Genomic DNA, 15,000 nt, shown 5'->3' with positions numbered 1-15,000 from the left:
ATTGGATTAATGCGGGCCCATAAACGTACCTAAGAAGTGAAAATTGGTACCTTGCACGCAGGATGCAAGAAATGCTTGAGTGTTAACCAACATCGGTACCAAGTACCTAGGTTATATCGAGTGCGTAGATGGAAGTCGGTACCGAAGGGAAACCTTCCTAGGCTAGGTGCACGCAAGTGAGTATGGATCGATCAGTAGAAAGATGGGAAGCCATAGGAAACCTTCCTAGGCTAGGTGCACGCAAGTGAGTATGGATCGATCAGTAGAAAGATGGGAAGCCCAAGGAAACCTTCCTAGGCTAGGTGCACGCAAGTGAGTATGGATCGATCAGTAGAAAGATGGGAAGCCCAAGGAAACCTTCCTAGGCTAGGTGCACGCAAGTGAGTATGGATCGATCAGTAGAAAGATGGGAAGCCATAGGAAACCTTCCTAGGCTAGGTGCACGCAAGTGAGTATGGATCGATCAGTAGAAAGATGGGAAGCCCAAGGAAACCTTCCTAGGCTAGGTGCACGCAAGTGAGTATGGATCGATCAGTAGAAAGATGGGAAGCCCAAGGAAACCTTCCTAGGCTAGGTGCACGCAAGTGAGTATGGATCGATCAGTAGAAAGATGGGAAGCCATAGGAAACCTTCCTAGGCTAGGTGCACGCAAGTGAGTATGGATCGATCAGTAGAAAGATGGGAAGCCCAAGGAAACCTTCCTAGGCTAGGTGCACGCAAGTGAGTATGGATCGATCAGTAGAAAGATGGGAAGCCCAAGGAAACCTTCCTAGGCTAGGTGCACGCAAGTGAGTATGGATCGATCAGTAGAAAGATGGGAAGCCCAAGGAAACCTTCCTAGGCTAGGTGCACGCAAGTGAGTATGGATCGATCAGTAGAAAGATGGGAAGCCATAGGAAACCTTCCTAGGCTAGGTGCACGCAAGTGAGTATGGATCGATCAGTAGAAAGATGGGAAGCCATAGGAAACCTTCCTAGGCTAGGTGCACGCAAGTGAGTATGGATCGATCAGTAGAAAGATGGGAAGCCCAAGGAAACCTTCCTAGGCTAGGTGCACGCAAGTGAGTATGGATCGATCAGTAGAAAGATGGGAAGCCATAGGAAACCTTCCTAGGCTAGGTGCACGCAAGTGAGTATGGATCGATCAGTAGAAAGATGGGAAGCCCAAGGAAACCTTCCTAGGCTAGGTGCACGCAAGTGAGTATGGATCGATCAGTAGAAAGATGGGAAGCCATAGGAAACCTTCCTAGGCTAGGTGCACGCAAGTGAGTATGGATCGATCAGTAGAAAGATGGGAAGCCCAAGGAAACCTTCCTAGGCTAGGTGCACGCAAGTGAGTATGGATCGATCAGTAGAAAGATGGGAAGCCATAGGAAACCTTCCTAGGCTAGGTGCACGCAAGTGAGTATGGATCGATCAGTAGAAAGATGGGAAGCCCTAGGAAACCTTCCTAGGCTAGGTGCACGCAAGTGAGTATGGATCGATCAGTAGAAAGATGGGAAGCCCAAGGAAACCTTCCTAGGCTAGGTGCACGCAAGTGAGTATGGATCGATCAGTAGAAAGTGGGAAGCCCAGTACCAAATGCCCTAGTGAAGACCGTAAACGAATATCATGAACCGAGAAGGAGCACCAAATGCCCTAGTGAAGACCGTAAACGAATATCATGAACCGATAAGGAGCACCAAATGCCCTAGTGAAGACCGTAAACGAATATCATGAACCGATAAGGAGCACCAAATGCCCTAGTGAAGACCGTAAACGAATATCATGAACCGAGAAGTAGCAACGAATGCCTGAAAAAGTACCAAGTCCACGGTATAGAGTAACGAGAGTTAACCGCCGTGATGTATGCAATGAGGGCAGCCATTGCATGGGTTCTGGACTTGGTTCGCGAATAACTTTTTTGCTAGACATCGGACAAAGTTGACGTGGAAGAACGAAATGTAGCATTTGGTGCCACCTATCCAAAACTTTTTCAAGATTGAAGATCCGATCGATACAGCCTGAGTTATAGGCAAAAGTTGGTGCAAAATTGAGCATTTTTAATGGTGAAAAATCGGTACTCCTCGAATAGCTCCTGTTGGAAGCATCGGACCACATGGTCGTGGAGGAACATATTGTAGCGCGCGGTGTCAAGTATCGACACCCAAAACCGCATGTCCGATGGACGGAAAATGACCAAGTTATAGTGAAAACTTGGTTGCACCAAATTCCCAAAGAAGTGCAACGAGAAGGTGAATGCGATGGTTGTTCGTCGAATAGCTCCGGCCACAGACATGGTAGCGATTAGTGGTGCATGGAAGAAATCTAGCCACAAGTGCCATCTACCCATGGCCAGAAGAAAGTGTGGCCATATCTTGGATACCGGCGGAGCTATGGGGCAAATATGGGCCAAAAATGGTGCAAGTTGGACCAAAAATCCGAAAAAGTACCTAGGTAAATGCGATGGTTGTTCGTCGAATAGCTCCGGCCACAGACATGGTAGCGATTAGTGGTGCATGGAAGAAATCTAGCCACCAGTGCCATCTACCCATGGCCAGAAGAAAGTGTGGCGATATCTTGGATACCGGCGAAGCTATGGGGCAAATACGGGCCAAAAATGGTGCCAGGTGGACCAAAAACCCGAAAAAGTACCTGGGTAATGCGATGGTTGTTCGTCGAATAGCTCCGGCCACAGACATGGTAGCGATTAGTGGTGCATGGAAGAAATCTAGCCACAAGTGCCATCTACCCATGGCCAGAAGAAAGTGTGGCCATATCTTGGATACCGGCGGAGCTATGGGGCAAATACGGGCCAACAATGGTGCCAGGTGGACCAAAAATCCGACCAAGTGCGCGAGGCGCTTTCGTGAATAGCTCCGGCCACAGACATGGTAGCGATTAGTGGTGCATGGAAGAAATCTAGCCACAAGTGCCATCTACCCATGGCCAGAAGAAAGTGTGGCCATATCTTGGATACCGGCGGAGCTATGGGGCAAATATGGGCCAAAAATGGTGCAAGTTGGACCAAAAATCCGAAAAAGTACCTAGGTAAATGCGATGGTTGTTCGTCGAATAGCTCCGGCCAGAGACATGGTAGCGATTAGTGGTGCATGGAAGAAATCTAGCCACAAGTGCCATCTACCCATGGCCAGAAGAAAGTGTGGCCATATCTTGGATACCGGCGGAGCTATGGGGCAAATACGGGCCAACAATGGTGCCAGGTGGACCAAAAATCCGACCAAGTGCGCGAGGCGCTTTCGTGAATAGCTCCGGCCACAGACATGGTAGCGATTAGTGGTGCATGGAAGAAATCTAGCCACAAGTGCCATCTACCCATGGCCAGAAGAAAGTGTGGCCATATCTTGGATACCGGCGGAGCTATGGGGCAAATATGGGCCAAAAATGGTGCCAGGTGGACCAAAAACCCGAAAAAGTACCTAGGTAAATGCGATGGTTGTTCGTCGAATAGCTCCGGCCACAGACATGGTAGCGATTAGTGGTGCATGGAAGAAATCTAGCCACAAGTGCCATCTAGCCATGGCCAGAAGAAAGTGTGGCCATATCTTGGATACCGGCGGAGCTATGGGGCAAATATGGGCCAAAAATGGTGCAAGTTGGACCAAAAATCCGACCAAGTGCGCGAGGCGCTTTCGTGAATAGCTCCGGCCACAGACATGGTAGCGATTAGTGGTGCATGGAAGAAATCTAGCCACAAGTGCCATCTACCCATGGCCAGAACAAAGTGTGGCCATATCTTGGATACCGGCGGAGCTATGGTGCAAATATGGGCCAAAAATGGTGAAGTTGGACCAAAAATCCGACCAAGTGCGCGAGGCGCTTTCGTGAATAGCTCCGGCCACAGACATGGTAGCGGTTAGTGGTGCATGGAAGAAATCTAGCCACAAGTGCCATCTAGCCATGGCCAGAAGAAAGTGTGGCGATATCTTGGATACCGGCGGAGCTATGGGGCAAATACGGGCCAAAAATGGGTAAACTTGTACGGTCCAAAGCCAAGGGTAAATTTTTTTATTCCTCTAATAACTTCTAGCACAGACATTGAATCGGTTGGTGATGTATGGATGAAATGTAGCAAACAGTTGGAACTACCCATAAAATCTTAAAGATTGACGATCCAATGTATAGAACCGGAGTAATGTGCGATACTTGGTGAAAAATCGAGTGAAAAATTAGCTATAAACTGTTTTTGGCCCATAACTCGAATACTAGACATCGGAAGGGGGGGTCGTAGAACGATTTTTTGTTGCCCTATCGATTCCCTATCGAACGAGCAAAAGTTGTTTTTTTGACCAAAAAGGACCCCTACTCTAGTAAAATTGGCCTGATTTTACTAGTCCCCGGTACCCGTACAGGCAAAATGAGCAAAATGCTCAAGTATGAATGGTTTTTGGCCCATAACTCGAATACTAGACGTCGCAGGGGGGTGTCATGGAACAATTTTTGGTAGCCCTTGAAATTATCTATCGAATGACATATACTTGATTTTTGGCCAAAAAGTTCCCTAGACTAGTAAAAATCGCATCATTTTACTAGAGTCGGGTACCCTGGACGAAAAACCGCTATAATTGCGGTTTTTGGCTAATAACTCGAATACTAGACGTCGCAGGGGGGTGTCGTGGAACAATTTTTGGTAGCCCTTGAAATTATCTATCGAATGACATATACTTGATTTTTGGCCAAAAAGTTCCCTAGACTAGTAAAAATCGCATCATTTTACTAGAGTCGGGTACCCTGGACGAAAAACCGCTATAATTGCGGTTTTTGGCTAATAACTCGAATACTAGACGTCGCAGGGGGGTGTCGTGGAACAATTTTTGGTAGCCCTTGAAATTATCTATCGAATGACATATACTTGATTTTTGGCCAAAAAGTTCCCTAGACTAGTAAAAATCGCATCATTTTACTAGAGTCGGGTACCCTGGACGAAAAACCGCTATAGTTGCGGTTTTTGGCTAATAACTCTAATACTAGACGTCGGAGGGGGGTGCCGTAGAACAATTTTTTGTAGCCCTTGAAATTATCTATCGAATGACATATACTTGATTTTTGGCCAAAAAGTTCCCTAGACTAGTAAAAATCGCATCATTTTACTAGAGTCGGGTACCCTGGACGAAAAACCGCTTAAGTTGCGGTTTTTGGCTAATAACTCGAATACTAGACGTCGCAGGGGGGTGTCGTGGAACAATTTTTGGTAGCCCTTGAAATTATCTATCGAATGACATATACTTGATTTTTGGCCAAAAAGTTCCCTAGACTAGTAAAAATCGCATCATTTTACTAGAGTCGGGTACCCTGGACGAAAAACCGCTTAAGTTGCGGTTTTTGGCTAATAACTCGAATACTAGACGTCGCAGGGGGGTGTCGTGGAACAATTTTTGGTAGCCCTTGAAATTATCTATCGAATGACATATACTTGATTTTTGGCCAAAAAGTTCCCTAGACTAGTAAAAATCGCATCATTTTACTAGAGTCGGGTACCCTGGACGAAAAACCGCTTAAGTTGCGGTTTTTGGCTAATAACTCGAATACTAGACGTCGCAGGGGGGTGTCGTGGAACAATTTTTGGTAGCCCTTGAAATTATCTATCGAATGACATATACTTGATTTTTTGACCAAAAAGTTCCTAGACTAGTAAAAATCGCATCATTTTACTAGAGTCGAGTACCCTGTACGAAAAACCGCTATAGTTGCGGTTTTTGGCCAATAACTCGAATACTAGACGTCGGAGGGGGGTGCCGTAGAACAATTTTTTGTAGCCCTTGAAATTACCTTTCGAATGATATATAGTGGTTTTTTGGTCAAACAGTGACCCCGAGACTAGTAACCCTCCATACACAAAACCGCCTAAAAAGTTTTGGTTTTGCAAAATTTTGAAAAGTGCGTCAAAAAAATTTTTTCAAAAAGTACCAAATCGTGATCAGAACTCACTATAGACCATAAAAAGTGAAATCCGATGGTCATTTGCAACACTTGGTCAATCGAGAAAAATTTCACTTTTTTACTAGAGTCGGGTACCCTGAACGAAAAATCGCTCAAGTGATGGTTTTTGGCCAATAACTCGAATACTAGACGTCGGAGGGGGGTGCCGTAGAACAATTTTTTGTAGCCCTTGAAATTACCTTTCGAATGATATATAGTGGTTTTTTGGTCAAACAGTGACCCCGAGACTAGTAACCCTCCATACACAAAACCGCCTACAAAAACTTTGTTTTGAAAAATTTTGAAAAGTTCAAAAAAATTTTTTTTTCAAAAACTACTAAAACGTGATAAGAACTTACTATAGACCATAAAAAGTGATATCCGATGATAATTTGCAAAAGTTGGTAACTAGTAAAAAATTTCACTTTTTTACTAGAGTCGGTGCAACGAGAAAAAAAAAGTCCGTGATGGAGAAAAATGGCACGTTTTCCACGCCTGTACGCTTTCGTTTACTATATAGGGGGTAGGTGAGCCAGAAGCATGATTTTGACTGAGTATGTATCTTTATGAATTGGACCCTTCTAAATCGATTGAGACTACCCCCAGGACGATCGGACGACTGCTTCTGGCTCAAAATGTGGTTTTTAGATTTTGATCGTCAATTATGCGAGAAAAAATCGATTAGAAGTAAAGATACGAAATGCTTGGTCTAAGTTGGGAAACGACTTCGGATATTTGTTGGACGTTGTCGTAGAAGGTCCGAGGACCAAGGAAAAGTGATTTCCAAGTGGATTTATGCACTATTAGTCGATGGTAAGATGTGAAATTAGTAGAACTTACCATACAGTTTGCGAAGTTGAAGCAATCGGTTGGTGAATATGGTACTGTCTGTCCAATTTGGTGGTTCGGAATGAGTGAAACGATGTTGATGATGGATAGACGTTCCGATTGCCCCCGATCGGGGAACATATAGTGGTCTTTAAGGTCCAAGTACCTATGTTTTGGTAAGCAGAACTGAGAGTTAAAGGATGAAAGTCGGCCATTCCTAATATCATCCTATCGGTGGTTCGCGAGTTGTTTGAGGACCGGAGCAGCTCGCGATGAAACGGTCCTAGGGTATTGGTTATCCATCCAAGGAAGAGTAAATGCGATCCTAGATGTGTGTCGTTGGCCGTTCTACCGGTATCGCCTATCGATGAGATATCGACGGGCATGCCTTACTCGAAAGTTGAATTCTAGGATCGATGGTCAAACAGACCTATGAGCGATAAACCAAACTGAACACGTATTGATGTCGGCTTTTCCTATCATTTGATGCCGCAGGTTGTTTAGGGACCGGAGCAACTTGCGGCCGAGACGGTCCCCGGGGGTTTCTTTCTCCAAGGAGTGGAAACTATTAAGCAAGAGTTGTAGCAAGATACGATCCTCTGATGTGTCGTTGGCCGTTCATGCGGTATCGCCTGTCGATGAGATATCGATGGGCATGCCTTACTCTACCGACCTTCTAATTGAGAGTATTAATCAGGGATCGATGGTCAAACAAGACCAATGAGCGATAAACCAAACTGAACACGTATTGATGTCGGCTTTTCCTATCATTTGATGCCGCAGGTTGTTTAGGGACCGGAGCAGCTTGCGGCCGAGACGGTCCCCGGGGGTTTCTTTCTCCAAGGAGAAGAAACGATTAAGCAAAAGTTGTAGCAAGATACGATCCTCTGATGTGTCGTTGGCCGTTCAAGCGGTATCGCCTGTCGATGAGATATCGATGGGCATGCCTTACTCTCCCGACTGGATTACTGAGAGTTTAATCAGGGATCGATGGTCAAACAGACCAATGAGCGATAAACCAAACTGAACACGTATTGATGTCGGCATTTCCTATCATTTGTCGCAGGTTGTTTAGGGACCGGAGCAGCTTGCGACCGAGACGGTCCCCGGGGGTTTCTTTCTCTAAGGAGTGGAAACGATTAAGCAAAAGTCGTAGCAATAATCGATCACCTGATGTGTCGTTGGCCGTTCTTGCGGTATCGCCTGTCGATGAGATATCGATGGGCATGCCTTACTCTCCTGACTGTTTAATTGAGAGTTATAATCAGGGATCGATGGTCAAAAAGACCTATGAGCGATAAACCAAACTGAACACGTGTTGATGTCGGCATTTCCTATCATTTGTCGCAGGTTGTTTAGGGACCGGAGCAGCTTGCGACCGAGACGGTCCCTTCCCGAAAGATGGTGAACCGAGTCGTCTGGCGTAAAAACCGGACGACTCGAAAGGGCTTGACCCTTTCAAGTGAGCGATAATCACATTCTACGCTCAGTTCGACAGCTACAAGGCAATCACTCGCTATGTTCAGAGCTAATACATGCAACATGCCGGCATTGTTTCCACCGACGCATGGATTCAAGACTGGTGCACTTATTAGTTAAACCGTTCGCCTCCGGGTGTTTCGAGTTCAAGTCTGGATGAGGATTGTTCTTGCTGGTAATAGCTTGAGCCCCTGAATAAGGGGTCGAAGCGTACATCTTGAGACCATGTACAACATATTACCAAATCGGCACCATGGGTTCGGGTGCAAGTGATGTAACCGTGAAAGATGTTGAGCAGCCCAACATCGGTTTACACACGCATAATAGGAAGGCAGCGCTGTCGACTGGTCAGTCGTGTAAGAAGTGTGCATTATCGATCACAAATATATTGGTGATCTGTAGGTTGCGCATACACCATGCCCGGTGTAAAGTGCCGTGGTCCCCCCCGGGGGGCTGCATCAAACCGTTCGCCACGCGAACTACCCAATGGAACGAACTCTATGCATTTAATAAGAAGAAGAGATGATAATGAAACACGGTCGATTTAAGAGTTGAAAACGTTGAAATACCTATAAGCAAGTCTTAAGTTGGTGGTGACCGTTACGCCCCAACAAATTGGTGCCTTACCCTACACCAAAGAGCCATTCAACATGGTTCAAGTGAGCGATAATCACGCTCTACGCTCAGTATGACAGCTGCAAGGCAATCACTCGCTAAGTTCAGAGCTAATACATGCAACACGCCGGCATTGTTTCCACCGACGCATGGATTCAAGACTGGTGCACTTATTAGTTAAACCGTTCGCCTCCGGGTGTTTCGAGTTCAAGTCTGGATGAGGATTGTTCTTGCTGGTAATAGCTTGAGCCCCTGAATAAGGGGCCGAAGCGTACATCTTGAGTAAATGTACAACATATTACCAAATCGGCACCGTGGGTTCTGGTGCAAGTGATGTAACCGTGAAAGATGTTGAGCAGCCCAACATCGGTTTACACACGCATAATAGGAAGGCAGCGCTGTCGACTGGTCAGTCGTGTAAGAAGTGTGCATTATCGATCTCCAATATATGAGCTCAGTATGACAGCCCAATTGGTAATCCTCGGGACCTCCAGAAAGGAAGCTGGATGAGGATTACCAAATCGAAAGTTGATAAGTGTAGTGGTACCACTTAGTCAACTTGTATCCCGAAAGATGGTGAACCGAGTCGTCTGGCGTAAAAACCGGACGACTCGAAAGGGCTTGACCCTTTCAAGTGAGCGATAATCACGCTCTACGCTCAGTTCGACAGCTGCAAGGCAATCACTCGCTAAGTTCAGAGCTAATACATGCAACATGCCGGCATTGTTTCCACCGACGCATGGATTCAAGACTGGTGCACTTATTAGTTAAACCGTTCGCCTCCGGGTGTTTCGAGTTCAAGTCTGGATGAGGATTGATCTTGCTGGTAATAGCTTGAGCCCCTGAATAAGGGGTCGAAGCGTACATCTTGAGACCATGTACAACATATTACCAAATCGGCACCATGGGTTCGGGTGCAAGTGATGTAACCGTGAAAGATGTTGAGCAGCCCAACATCGGTTTACACACGCATAATAGGAAGGCAGCGCTGTCGACTGGTCAGTCGTGTAAGAAGTGTGCATTATCGATCACAAATATATTGGTGATCTGTAGGTTGCGCATACACCATGCCCGGTGTAAAGTGCCGTGGTCCCCCCCGGGGGGCTGCATCAAACCGTTCGCCACGCGAACTACCCAATGGAACGAACTCTATGCATTTAATAAGAAGAAGAGATGATAATGAAACACGGTCGATTTAAGAGTTGAAAACGTTGAAATACCTATAAGCAAGTCTTAAGTTGGTGGTGACCGTTACGCCCCAACAAATTGGTGCCTTACCCTACACCAAAGAGCCATTCAACATGGTTCAAGTGAGCGATAATCACATTCTACGCTCAGTTCGACAGCTACAAGGCAATCACTCGCTATGTTCAGAGCTAATACATGCAACATGCCGGCATTGTTTCCACCGACGCATGGATTCAAGACTGGTGCACTTATTAGTTAAACCGTTCGCCTGCGGGTGTTTCGAGTTCAAGTCTGGATGAGGATTGTTCTTGCTGGTAATAGCTTGAGCCCCTGAATAAGGGGCCGAAGCGTACATCTTGAGAGTAAATGTACAACATATTACCAAATCGGCACCGTGGGTTCTGGTGCAAGTGATGTAACCATGAAAGATGTTGAGCAGCCCAACATCGGTTTACACACGCATAAGGGGTTTATTGTTATCTGTAGGTTGCGCATACACCATACCCGGTGTAAAGTGCCGTGGTCCCCCAGGGGGCTGCATCAAAACGTTCGCCATGCGAACTACCCAATGGAACGAACTCGATGTATTGAAAGAGATGAACAATTAATAGCGAGAATAGGGGCCCGGAAGCAATTCCGCGGCCCTACGGTCGATTCAAGAGTTGAAACGTTGTACAATCGTGGATAGCACCTAGTGCTAATATGGTGAGAGATAATGTGTGAGGAAATTTAGTTTCCTAAAGTTTAGTTAGTGGTTTCCGTTGTGCCCTAACAAACTTAAAGTTGGTGGTGACCGTTACACCCCAACAAATTGGTGCCTTACCCAACACCAAAGAGCCATTCCATATGGTTCTAGAGAGAGAGAGTTGTGTGGAAATTTATTTCCCACTAAGCGAGTGTGTGTCTGTAGTGGAACGAATTCTGGTTGATCCTACCAGTAATATACGCTTGTCTCAAAGGTTAAGCCATGCATGTCTAAGTACAAACATAAATGAATGTGAAACCGCATAAGGCTCAGTATAACAGCTATAATTCACAAGATCATCCTACCACTAGTTACTTGGATAACTGTGGAAAATCCAGAGCTAATACATGCAACATGCCGGGACTGTTGCCCTCGCGGGTAGCTGAACTGGTGCACTTATTAGTTAAACCAATCGCCTCCGGGCGGCTTGAGTTGAAGTCTGGATAAGGACGCAGATCGTATGGTCGCTTGTCGACTGACGACAGATCTTTCAAATGTCTGCCCTATCAACTATTGATGGTAGTGTAGAGGACTACCATGGTTGCGACGGGTAACGGGGAATCAGGGTTCGATTCCGGAGAGGGAGCCTGAGAAATGGCTACCACATCCAAGGAAGGCAGCAGGCGCGTAAATTACCCAATCCCAGTACGGGGAGGTAGTGACGAGAAATAACAATATGGACCTCTCTAACGATGGTCCATAATTGGAATGAGTTGAGTATAAATCCTTCAACAAGGATCAAGTGGAGGGCAAGTCTGGTGCCAGCAGCCGCGGTAATTCCAGCTCCACTAGCGTATATTAAAGTTGTTGCGGTTAAAACGTTCGAAGTTGATTGCCCGTCCAGACACGTGACCGCCACGGGCGCCCGGTTACACGCCGGGGCCGTTCGTGCGCGCGCTCACGGCTGCGACTCACAATGGTGTACTTGGGCGTTACTCTGTGAACGAGTACCGTGCTACCGGTTAACTCCGGCACGGGCTCCTCATGGTGCTCAAGATACTCACATTTACCTTGAACAAATTAGAGTGCTCAAAGCAGGCTAAGACAAAGCGTCCGGCCCCCCCGTGGGGTTGGCGTTGGCCGAGAATAATCTTGCATGGAATAATGGAATATGACCTCGGTTTATACGATTTCGTTGGTTTGTCAGAAACCTAGAGGTAATGATTAACAGAAGTAGTTGGGGGCATTGGTATTACGGCGCGAGAGGTGAAATTCGTAGACCGTCGTAGGACCAACTGAAGCGAAAGCGTTTGCCATGGATGCTTTCTTTAATCAAGAACGAAAGTTAGAGGATCGAAGGCGATTAGATACCGCCCTAGTTCTAACCGTAAACGATGCCAATTAGCAATTGGGAGACGCTACCCCTATTCGGTGCTCTCAGTCGCTTCCGGGAAACCAAAATCGGGTTCCGGGGGAAGTATGGTTGCAAAGTTGAAACTTAAAGGAATTGACGGAAGGGCACCACAAGAAGTGGAGCTTGCGGCTTAATTTGACTCAACACGGGAAAATTTACCAGGTCCAAACTTATCGAGGTAAGACAGATTGATAGCTCTTTCTCAAATTTAAGGGTAGTGGTGCATGGCCGTTCTTAGTTCGTGGAATGATTTGTCTGGTTAATTCCGATAACGAACGTGACTCAAACATGCTAACTAGAACGCTGTCAGCAGTGCGCCTCCGGGCGCACCTGACGTTACAGCCGGGCGGCGCCTTCACGGGCGGTCGTCGGCTACGTTTGCCCTGCTTAGCGGGACAACTTGTGTTTAGCAAGCTGAGAATGAGCGATAACAGGTCCGTGATGCCCTTAGATGTTCTGGGCTGCACGCGTGCTACAATGTGGGTCGCAGCGTGTTCTCGCCAATAGGCGCCCCCATTCCGAGAGGAACGGGAAATCACTAAAATGCCCATCTAGTCGGGATTGGGGACTGCAACGGTCCCCATGAACCTGGAATTTCTAGTAAGCACTAGTCATTAGCTAGTGCTGATTACGTCCCTGCCCTTTGTACACACCGCCCGTCGCTACTACCGATGGATTATTTAGTGAGGTTTCTGGAGGCTTACCTTCCGCGGTTCCTTCGTGAGCTGCAGCTGGCATGGCTGAAGTTGACCGAACTTGATGATTTAGAGGAAGTAAAAGTCGTAACAAGGTTTCCGTAGGTGAACCTGCGGAAGGATCATTACTGATGATCGTCCGCGAGTGACCAACCATGGGCTGCCTTCGGTGTAGCTCGGTCGCTCGCTTGCTATGTGTCAGAATTTGTTGAAAGCCAACTCGTTCGTTGTACACTTTGATGGGTGACCATCACTGTGTCCCCGTGCCGAGCTAGATCTCCCCTAGCCGTAAGGCACTTGAACGCCCCTTCGACGACGAGTTGCATGTGTGTGGTATGTGTCAGAATCTGGTGAAGCTTTCTGCATGTGATGTGCCTTGTGTGGATCCGTGGCCATTGCATTGTGTCTGGTGCTTAGATACCCAGACACTTAGAACGCTTGCGCGGAAAGCAAACTCGATCGTTGTACACTTTGATGGGTGACCATCACTGTGTCTCCGTGCCGTGCTAGATCCCCCCTAGCCGTAAGGCACTTTGAACGCCCCTTCGACGACGAGTTACAAGAGTGTGGTATGTGTCAGAATCTGGTGAAGCTTTCTGCATGTGATGTGCCTTGTGTGGATCCGTGGCCATTGCATTGTGTCTGGTGTGTAGGTACCCAGACACTTAGAACGCTTGCGCGGAAAGCAAACTCGATCGTTGTACACTTTGATGGGCAACCATCACTGTGTCTCCGTGCCGTGCTAGATCTCCCCTAGCCGTAAGGCACTTTGAACGCCCCTTCGACGACGAGTTACAAGAGTGTGGTATGTGTCATAATCTGGTGAAGCTTTCTGCATGTGATGTGCCTTGTGTGGATCCGTGGCCATTGCATTGTGTCTGGTGTGTAGGTACCCAGACACTTAAGCAAACTCGATCGTTGTACACTGTGATGGGCGAGCATCACTGTGTCTCCGTGCCGTGTAAGAGCTCCCCTGGCCATCAGGCACTTGAAAGGTCCTTCGACGACGAGTTACAATAGTGGTGTGTTAGATACGTCAGGTGATGGTATCTACTGTTGTGCAATACGTATCCGGCCACGGCACGGAACGAACGGGAACTGTGGTGCAGACATACAAAGAGTTAAGCCTATTAGTCATTAACTCTAAGGACGGGGCCATGGGGCGGTACGCAAAGGATACGGATGAGCGAGTATGCAGGCCCAATACTCAATAGCTCGATCCGATCCAAGCACATGAGTTGACTGCGGCGCCAGGTTAACCAATGTGCTAGATTCTATTTGGCCAGTAGAATCTTGTGTCTTATGCGATTTGATACCAAGACACCAGAACGAAAGTTAGTTGAAGAGTTATTAAACTCTTATGAAGTATGGTTGTGCAATCACAACTTATGACTTTAACCTATAAAGTGGATATGGACTTGCAATTATAACATGGAATCTCTACACACCCCATGAGCTCGATCCAATCCACGCACACGAGTTGCCTGAGTAGCGACAGGTATACCGATGTGCAATACGTATCCGGCCACGGCACGGAACGAACGGGAACTGTGGTGCAGACATACAAAGAGTTAAGCCTACTAGTCATTAACTCTAAGGACGGGGCCATGGGGCGGTACGCAAAGGATACGGATGAGCGAGTATGCAGGCCCAATACTCAATAGCTCGATCCGATCCAAGCACATGAGTTGACTGCGGCGCCAGGTTAACCAATGTGCTAGATTCTATTTGGCCAGTAGAATCTTGTGTCTTACGCGATTTGATACCAAGACACCAGAACGAAAGTTAGTTGAAGAGTGATTAAACTCTTATGAAGAATGGTTGTGCAATCACAACTTATGACTTTAACCTATAAAGTGGATATGGACTATCAATTATAACATGGGGCACACACCATGTTCTCGATCCAATCCACGCACACGAGTTGCCTGAGTAGCGACAGGTATACCGATGTGCAATACGTATCCGGCCATAGGCACGGAACGAACAGGAACTGTGGTGCAGACATACAAGGGCCATGGGGCGGTACGCAAAGGATACGGATGAGCGAGTATGCAGGCCCAATACTCAATAGCTCGATCCGATCCAAGCACATGAGTTGACTGCGGCGTCAGGTTAACCGATGTGCTAAGAGAGTTGTTCCTGGGCCTTCAAAGTGACTTCAAAACTATCTTAGCG

General features: G+C 47.0%; 1 long non-coding RNA gene across 1 annotated transcript in view; it reads right to left on the bottom strand.

Annotated features, from left to right (window-relative positions):
* Window positions 1-1,959: 1,959 nt before the first annotated feature.
* LOC125773861 (uncharacterized) overlaps window positions 1,960-15,000 on the bottom strand; it is a 70,488-nt gene continuing 57,447 nt past the window's right edge. The window contains exon 3 of the long non-coding RNA XR_007420422.1: window positions 1,960-3,418. This is a non-coding gene — a long non-coding RNA (uncharacterized LOC125773861). The remainder of the gene's footprint in view (window positions 3,419-15,000) is intronic.

The sequence above is a fragment of the Anopheles funestus genome, assembly GCF_943734845.2.
Source record: "Anopheles funestus chromosome X unlocalized genomic scaffold, idAnoFuneDA-416_04 X_unloc_59, whole genome shotgun sequence".
NCBI classification, from domain to species: domain Eukaryota; kingdom Metazoa; phylum Arthropoda; class Insecta; order Diptera; family Culicidae; genus Anopheles; species Anopheles funestus.
The sequence above is the reverse complement of the archived record's forward strand: the minus strand, read 5'-3'. Positions and strand labels throughout refer to the sequence as shown.